A 9,669-nucleotide genomic window follows, 5' to 3' on the forward strand; every position below is an offset into this window, starting at 1 on the left:
GCAGTTATTGTCCACTAAATACTAGTGGATTGTCCACTAAATACTAAACATGACTGCTTCATTTGGACATTTGATAAGTCTGTCCCGTTACTTTTGGGTACACTGAAATAGGGGGATTATGCATAAAAAGTGGGGTAATTTCTAAATGGTGAAACCAATGTGTATACAAATACCATCAAATAAAAGCTGAGAATCTCTACTTTAACCTTGTAGTAATTGTTTAATTTCAAATCCAAACGTTTGATAAAGTTCTTCATAACCAACATCAGGGAGATGTGACCAGAGAGGTGGTGAGTGGATCCTGGCTATAAGGGCACACTCTTGCCAACACACATTCTGGTGTGACATGTGCGATGTCTTATTGATCTATGTTGCTTTGGCTGTCTACATGTGTGGATCATTGTAATCAGGGGTGGGGCTGGCCTTTTAAACACCTGTGCTTTGTTTCATTCAGGGAAAACAAAGAGATTTTTAACATTTCTTTTAAAGAGACAACACACATTTTCTGCCATGCCTCTGTCAATTGATTTGGCTTTAATCAATGGTTTCTTCTTGATGTTGTGTACATGTTTTCATGCCTATGTCACCTTTCAGAGGAAATCAAGGAACCTATCCAGATCTGATGTCGTATTAGATGAGTCAAACCCTGTCAGAACATAGTTTGCTTTTGCTAGATTCTTTTCTTTTCTTTTGTCTAGTATTGGTATACATGGTTGAAATTATGCACTCATATTTAGTATTTGATCGACAATACTTTGTATGCAATAACCGTCTGGGACCCATTGACCCCACCAGGTGCTGGGTATCTTCTCTGGTGATATTCTGCCAGGCCAGCCATCTTCAGTTTTTGAGGTCTTTTTGCCCAAAATCTTACCATCAGAAAATGAAATGCATGTTCAATAGGATTTAAATCCAAACATTGACATGGCCAGTCAAGAACTTTCCACTTTTTCGCCCTGAAAATCTCCCTAGCTCCAATGGCAGTATGTTTTGGGTCATTGTCTTACTGTATGATGAAGCGCCATCCAATGAATTTGGAAGCATTGCTTTTACTCGACCAGACAAGATATTTCTGTACACTTCAGAATACATTCTGCTGCTGCTGTCAGCAGTAACATCATCAATTATGATAAGTTAGCAAGTTCTAGTGGCAGCTATACATGCCCAAACCATAGCATCCCCTCCACCATGTTTCACAGATGAGATGGTATGCTGTAAACCTTGGGCAGATCCTTTTTTCTCCAAACTTTCCTCTTGCAATCACTCTGATAATATTCATCTTATCTGTTCACAAGACTTTTTTCCACACCTCTGCAGGCTTTTTAGGTACTTCTTAGCAAACTGTAACCTGACTATCCTTTTTAAGAATAACTAGTGGTTTGCATCTTGCAGTGAAGCCTCAGCCATTTGCAATGGCTGAGCTCATCAGTGCTTGATTTTGGCAAGTCTAAGGTTTTGACTATGTTTCAGATTTTTCAGCTTTCACCATTTGTAAATTCATTTGCTATTGTAATGTATCTCACACCTTGTCCTTTGTTGGGAATGATATTTAAGGAGAGGGACAGCGAGATATTCTTTGAGTTTTGGGTTAGGCCCATCACGGGCATCATTCTCCCGCGTTGTCCTTGACGCACATTAACGTATGGTTAAAACTTACAGACGTATGTTGTTTTAAATTGTGTTAAAATGGTTATTTTGTTGATACTCTATTCTCATTCTTCCTATGGGCATTAATGTGATGTTGTGCGCTCGATAAAGGTTCTGTTAATCAGGGCTGGCTCTAGCCATTTGGTGCCCAAGCATTTTTCCTTCTTTTGCATTATCAAATGTCTAAATTAAGCACTCATGTTTAGTATTTGGTCCCCAATCCTTTGTATGCAAAAGTGCAAAAGTCTGTGACCCACTGTGACCCCGCTGGGTATCTTCTCTGGTAATGCTCTGCCAGACCTATGTTGCAGTGACTGTTGTTGTTTTTTTAGGATGTTTTGCCCTAAGTCTCCTCTTGAGCAAATGAAATGCATGTTCTATAGGATTTAAATCTGGAGACTGACTTGGCCAGTCAACAACTTTCCACTTTTTGGCCCTGAAATATCCCTAGTTCCTATGGCAGTATGTTTTGGGTCATTGTCCTGCTGTATGATGAAATGCCGTCCAATGAGTTTGGAGCCATTTACTTGTACTTGGACTGACAAGATGTAAATAAATGATTCTCAATTATGGTGAGCATTCTTTGGTTATCCACTGGAAGTCTTCCTTGGCCTACTAGGTAATTTGCAATTTCTGAGCTCACCAGTGCTTTCTTTCCTTTTAATGAAGTTAAATGAAGTTCCAAACTGTTGATTTTGGTAGGTTTAAGGTTTTGGCTATGTTTACTTTTTTTCTGATATTTCAGCATCATAATGGCTTCCCTGACTTTCAATAACATCTCTTTGGTCCTCATGTTGACAAGACACCAATAGCAGACTGCACAAATTATGTGACGTAACACACCTGACGAACACACTTGTCAAGCCAATTGTCCTATCACTTTTGTGTAGCCTGAAATAGGGGGATTATGCATAAAAGTGTTGTAATTTCTGAATGATACACCAATATGTACATCAAATAAAAAATAAAAATCTCTACGTTTTTATTTCAAATCCAAACAGAAGAAAAAATGCTTCACTGTCCCATTACTTACGCACGGTACTGTATAACCTTCTGTGGAAAGGGTTCTACATGGAACCCAAAAGGTTTCTTCAAAGGGACAGTGGAAGAAGAACCCTTTTTGGTTCTAGGTAGCACTTTTTCAAAGAGTGCAGGATCTGTGATGGGTCTGTCTGTCTCTATCTACGGTATATTTGCTTGAATGCCACAGCCTATTTGAGTATTGTTGCTGACCATGTGCATCCCTTCATGGCCACAATTTACCCACCTTCTAATGGCTACTTCCAGCATGATAATGCACCATGTCACAAAGCAAAAGTCGTCTTAAACTGGTTTCATGAACATGACAATGAGTTCAGTGTTCTTCAGTGGCCTTCCTTGTCACCGGATCTGAATCCAATAGAACACCTTTGGGATGTGGCAAAACGGGAGATTCACATCTTGAAAGTGCACCTGAAAAATGTGCAGGAATTGCGTGATGCAATCATGTCATCATGGACCAGAATCTCAAAGGAATCAATGTCACGAAGAATTGAGGCTGTTTTGAGAGCAAAGGGAGGCTCTACCCAGTATTAGTATAGTGTTCCTAATAAAGTGTTGGGTGAGTGTATATCTAACTATCTTTGTTTTTGCTGGTCTGTAGGATCTATGATGGCCGTCAGCCCGTCCTGTGTATCATGGACACAGCCATGATCAAAACCATCCTCATCAAGGAATGCTACTCCCTTTTCACTAACAGGAGGGTAATACGCAAAATTGAAGTTGTTGTATGGGGAAAAAAACATAAGGGCTTATTAAATAGATAATATCATTGTTATTATAGCATTATTAATATTCGGTTAATTTTGCAGTATATAATCATTGTTATTTTTCTAGAATTTCTATCTCAACGGGCCTCTGTATGACGCCGTGTTTATCGCTGAGGATGATACATGGAGACGGATCCGCAGTGTCCTGTCTCCCTCCTTCACCAGTGGGCGGATCAAAGAGGTACAGTCCCATCTCTCCTCTCCTTCTTTTATTCATTCCAACAACACAAATAAATGAATGACTAACAACTCTGACGTGTTTCGAATTTCCATCCGGGACAATAAAGTATATTTAATCTTATCTTAGATAAGTTCAGTGGTCAGATGACAGAGTATAGAATAATAGTTCATCTTTGGAGTCACTTATTCCTTGACTATATACATAATGTATCCTGTATGAATGTATATTCTCAGGCTATATAAACATTAAAATAATTCCTGTTTCAAACATGATATTAACCCATGTTTTGCACATATTAATCCATGTATCAATCATCATATTTTTCCATGTATCCTTCCCAACTCAGATGCTCAGGATCATGAAGCAGCACTCTGGTAACTTGGTCAGCAATCTGAAGAAGACGGCTGATAACGATGAGCCCATTGAACTAAAGGAGTGAGTATTTATCTCCGAGACGATAAGGTGAATTTGTAATTTCAGTGAACTCCCCCTTTAATTTTGTGGTTGTGGTTCTGGTAGTCAGAGATTGTGTGGTTGTGTTCTTTGGACCATACAGTATGGATGTGGTCGTCAGTACTTCATTCAGTGTCGACATCGACTCCCTCCACAACCCCTCCGACCCCTTTGTGACCAACATCAAGAAAATGCTCAAGTTTGACATCTTCAGCCCACTGTTCCTCACAGTCGGTACAACTGCCCCCATATAGCTTTCAGTCATTTTGTGCTTAATAAATGAAGCTATCGATTTCATTGATTAGACTGACATAAACCACACTGCCAATGGTTTGCGCTCTACTCATTTGACAAACACATGGGCCCTGTCCAGAACCAACCTCTAGTTCCTAAATGCTGGACACTTGGAGATCTGAGTGGATTGGATACAGAAGTGTCTAGGGATAGAGCCTTGGAGTTGTTTCTGGACAGGGCTGTGCATTGAATAGGATTGGAGTCACGTATCATGGTATTTCCTGTTCCTGTTTGTAACCGTGGCATTTCCTGTCCGTCCAGCATTCTTCCCCTTCATGGGTCCTGTTATGGCAAACAAGGAGGTATCCCTATTCCCTGCCTCAGTCACAGATTTCTTCTACGCTGTCTTTCAGAAGATCAAGTCCAATCGCGTGGCTAGCACCAGGAAGGTATGTAAATATAACTGATCAAATATATGATCTTCAGCCAGTATTGTGTAATACAATTGTAGAGATTTGGTAGCATCTGGTAGTTCTCATGTGATTTTGATCTGACGTAAGCCTGCTTCCAGAGTCGGGTAGATTTCCTGCAGCTGATGATAGACTCGCAGAAAGACAGCAACTCAAAGGGAGAGGAGCAGAGTAAAGGTGCCTGCCTTAAACACACACACACACACACACACACACACACACACACACACACACACACACACACACACACACACACACACACACACACACACACACACACACTGTATACTAGCATCTAACACACACACATACAGTACCTGCCTCAAACACCTATACCTACAAACACACCTACCACCGCATTTCTCCCATCGTCATAGGATTGAGTGACCATGAGATCTTGTCCCAGGCAATGATGTTCATCTTTGCTGGCTATGAGACCACCAGTAGCTCTCTGTCCTTCCTGGCCTACAATCTGGCAACCAACCCTCACATCATGACCAAGCTGCAGGAGGAGATAGACACTGTGTTTCCCAACAAGGTAACCCCTCTGCAGACTCCTATATAGTACTATTCATGTGGAACAGGTGATAGTGACAGTGACAGTGTGATAGTGACATGATAGTGACAGTGTTTTAGAGGGTACTGATGAGTGTGTAACCCCTGTGCACTGCAGACTCCTACAGATGGTTAGATAGGTGACAGTATTTTGCAGTGTGCTAATGTGTCTGTAGCATCCCTGTGCAGACTTCTGCCCAGTATTATTCATTTGAAACAGGAAGTAGATAGGTGTTGTTGGAATCTTCAGAATAGTTAAAAGGCCAGTACCTGAGGACCTGAGGGATCTACAGGGTATATACCTTAAAAGCATGTCTGACATGCAGTGGTGTGCGTGACCATAGAATGATTTCTAAACTAATACAATTATCTTAAAATAAATTATAAAACTAACAGGTTATCAGTGCAGAGACTTGTGTGATATGTGCTCTCCATCTGACTCGTGCTGCTGCATTTTGTATCATTTGCCAAGAGCTTTCTTTGGTCGACCAGACAGGAGAGTGTTACAGTAATCAAGGTTGCTAGTAATACAAGCATGCATTCGTCTCTCAGTGTCAGCCTGGGAGAGGAAAGGTTGCATCTTTACAGCTGTGTTCTGTAAAGGTCCATGTAATATTCAAGCTTCCTAAAAGCTTCCTAACGGTTGTAATGACTATCTTTAATCGGTAGCGATCAGGGAACAAGATCCCTTATAATAAATCCCTTATGAATAAATATTTAATTTACGAACGCTGTTTTGGTTCGGAAAACACGCTTTTTAAAATGCAGTGTCCTACCTGACATTCGGTTTGCATATAAACATGTTGTGAGTGCCAGGGGTGTTCTAGGGGAGTAGACTGACCTTTCTCTGGTGGCTGCCTCTCCCAATCGTGTGCGCATGCAGAAACACAACAGCTAATGTCCAACACTGCAAGTTCATTTTGGGGGGATATATTAATATTAGGGAGGATGTTGTTGTTTGGACAACTTCAGACAGAATTTCTCCACGATGGCAGATTTCCGGCAAACTTACTTACTCTTCTTTAAGTGATACAAATATGTTTTAGTCACATTCTTGATATGGGTTTCAAAATTAAGATCTGAGTCAATGGTAACACCTTGTTTTTTTGCCTGGTGCTTAGTGTTACTGTAAGTAGTGTCTTTAAGTGTGCAGACAGTTTGACCAGGACAAGGACAAAGAGCATTTTGGCATCAGCATTAATTAATTAATTCTAAGGTCATTAAGAACCTAGTTAATAACTTAACAACATAGTGCTATCTCAGTGCTATGATCGGCACAAAAGCCAGATTGGAACATGTCAAAGGTACAGTTGGGAATAAGGAGATTATTTAACAGTTTGAACACCTTTTTTTCAAGAATTATTATTTTTTTGCTTAAAAAGGGAAGGTTGGAGATTGGCCTAAAATCGCTAAGGACTGAAGAGTCTAAGTTACTTTTCTTCAGGAGGGGTTTCACCATGGTAGTTTTAGGTGCAGATGAACAGACCCCCACTTTGCTGAGCATTTCTGTATGACCACTGCAAAAGAGTTCATAGTGCTTCCATGTGGTGGAAGGTGGGGTAACAAGTCATCAAACACATCTTCTCCTCACCTAATATTGGTTCTCTTATCTCAGAAGTATGTTGCAAATTCCTCACATTTGTAGGTGGAGAGCAGATCACCAGGTGTCTTGTCAGATCAATTTTGAGAAATGATCCCGTCTGTCTTGGCGTTTTTTTATTGCCTTATTAAAAGCAGAAAGATGCTCTCGAAGAATATCAAGGGGGACCTGCAGTTTTTGTCCGCTCAGACCTTCTGCAAATTCTTTTAAATTTGGCCACAGCCTTTTTCAGTTTGACTGGTGCTACAGAGTCGATAGTTGCCCTTAGTTTGGTGTTGAAGCTGGTTGCTAAATCATTATCACAGGAGGAAGCTGTTGACGGTGTACTATTCATATTCATATTCATCATGAAATTCTCATCTGCTCAGCGACATGGCTAGATAAATAATAGAGAGAAAATATATTTTTTCCCCACTTCTAATAGACTGACATGCATTCATGTTTAGCCAGGTTTCAGATAAAAACATTACAGTGCAGCTTTCGCTCTGAGATAAGATCAATAAAGGTTTTGCCAGATAGGGACCTAATATTCAAAAGCACCATGGTAATGTTCTCTGGGCTGTTCGGTGCTGCCCGGCCACAGTTAATGGAATGGATACCAAGTTATTCACATTTGAACCACCTGACAGTTTTCTTGTAGTCTGTCGACTGTGATAGGAAATAATAGACTGTAGCACATTCAGTATTCCAAGCAGTCAATCCACTAAAAGCAGCCCAGTTTAGTGGCATTTTGACTTCTGATTGATCCTTGTGTACATCTATCATTTACATTGTTCAGTGGAATCTAAATGTATTTTCTTCTAACTATCAAGATAACATTATTTAGCGATTTTTTTTGTACACACGTACATTGAAAGTAATGGCGTTCTGTATGCGGGTGTCATGAAATTAGGCTATGCAGATTAGAATAAGTATAGTACTGTGTTCATTTCCCCCCCAAAAAACACAAAAAACTAACAGCTCTTCAGATTTGTGACGAAAAAGAGTTAGTTCTGGGCTACGGCTACGTGAACGACCAATCACTAGTGCTCATGTGAGTGTAATATCCCTGTGCAGGCTCCTATCCAGTACGAGGCTCTGATGCAGATGGACTATCTAGACAGCGTGATCAACGAGTCTCTCAGGTTGTACCCCATCGACTTGAAAGAGTCGCCAAGAAATCTGTTGAGATCAGCGGCATCACCATCCCCAAGGGTATGGTTGTCATGATACCCATCTGGACCTTGCACCGTGACCCCGATGTGTGGGAAGACCCAGAGGAGTTCAAACCAGAGAGGTAATGGGCCACATCTTAACCACAACCACAATATCAATCACAACAGCAACGATAAGAGCAGTGTTCCACAAACAACCATAAAACAAACCTAAATGCGACGACCAAACACAAACAGGTTTCTTCAACCATGTATAACCATCATATTACTGTGATTTAATTGATATGTTCTTTAACCCCTCCTCCTCTGAACTCTCCGTGTGTAGGTTCAGTAAGGAGAACAAGGAGAGCATCGACCCATACACCTACATGCCGTTCGGGTTGGGCCCACGGAACTGTATCGGGATGCGATTCGCTCTGGTATTGTTGAAACTGGCGATGGTGGAGATTCTACAGAGGTTCAACTTCACCGTCTGCAAAGAGACAGAGGTGAGACAAAATAATGATACAATGATTGTAAATATAATTTTGTACCTATGACTTTGTTGCGTTTCTATATGTAGCAGAGGTGATTTTGGAATCACACTCGCGTGATGAGGTAGCCCTGCCTGAGACATGTAAACTGAAGTGTCGCCCTCAGACCTTGAGGATGTCCTCTTGGCTTAATAGTAGCGTTTGTGTCTTCCACATGGGAGACCCGGGTTTGAACCCCCATACTACAATTCTGTACTTGCGTACTGCATGAGTATGTACTCCCCATTTAATTTCCCAGATTGCATTTTTCAGTACTAGGCGCCAATCATCCTCAGTATAGGCTACCTACTAAAATTTAGTAACTAAATGATGGAAGTGTGAGATTTAAAAAAAAAAGCTATTTGTATTTCTGCAAAACTCCCTCGAGACTTCATAGGGCCATTTTAATGTATGTCGACCCAAGAGAGGTTGTCCAGGAGTTTGAGTTTATTTGAATTTATAGTGCAATGCTACCCGAACGTAACAGTGACACTGTATTAGGTAACATTCATAGTGTAACGCTGACATCTGTTTTACTCGTTCCTTCATACTTTAACTGTGTGTCAACTCTCACCAGATCCCCATTGAGATGGACCTACAGAACACTCTGATGCCCATACGGCCCATCAAACTCAAGCTGCTGTTCCGCTGCCAGGAGTCCAACGACAACCAGCTCAAAGCAGACAGCCAGGGATGAGGACCTGCCCTGCTGCAGGTCTCTCAGTTATTATGTTACACATAGATCTAGGATCAGCCCCAACACTGGCTACTTTCAAAAATGGGCTTAAAAAAAAAAAGAGCTTCGCTTTTGCCTTAAATTGAAACTAAATTGGCGCTAATAATTGCACTGTGACCCTAAAATGCACTGTGACTTTTATTCTTTTTTTATGTCTTTTATGCGTTTTTATTCTAATTTTTCTTTCATGCTCTTTCCTTTTTATCTATTTTACGTAAAGCACTTTGAATTGCCTCTGTGTATGAAATGTGCTATATAAATAAACTTGCCTTGCCTCGCCTCTGGGCTCTGCTGCTACTGTATGCTGCTCTCTTTGTAT

The 9,669-nt window shown here is 40.8% G+C and overlaps 1 pseudogene across 1 annotated transcript in view; it reads left to right on the plus strand.

Annotated features, from left to right (window-relative positions):
* The window catches only part of LOC310824141 (cytochrome P450 3A27-like), a 37,916-nt pseudogene extending 28,605 nt beyond the window's left edge, over nt 1–9,311 (plus strand). The window contains exons 4-13 of the transcript in view: nt 3,290–3,389; nt 3,523–3,636; nt 3,983–4,071; nt 4,160–4,323; nt 4,645–4,772; nt 4,895–4,970; nt 5,171–5,331; nt 8,005–8,224; nt 8,428–8,590; nt 9,192–9,311. The product of the transcript in view is annotated as a cytochrome P450 3A27-like (transcript). The remainder of the gene's footprint in view (nt 1–3,289; nt 3,390–3,522; nt 3,637–3,982; nt 4,072–4,159; nt 4,324–4,644; nt 4,773–4,894; nt 4,971–5,170; nt 5,332–8,004; nt 8,225–8,427; nt 8,591–9,191) is intronic.
* The last annotated feature ends 358 nt before the right edge of the window (nt 9,312–9,669 follow it).

Source organism: Argentina silus, assembly GCF_951799395.1.
Source record: "Argentina silus genome assembly, chromosome: Y".
Taxonomy (NCBI): domain Eukaryota; kingdom Metazoa; phylum Chordata; class Actinopteri; order Argentiniformes; family Argentinidae; genus Argentina; species Argentina silus.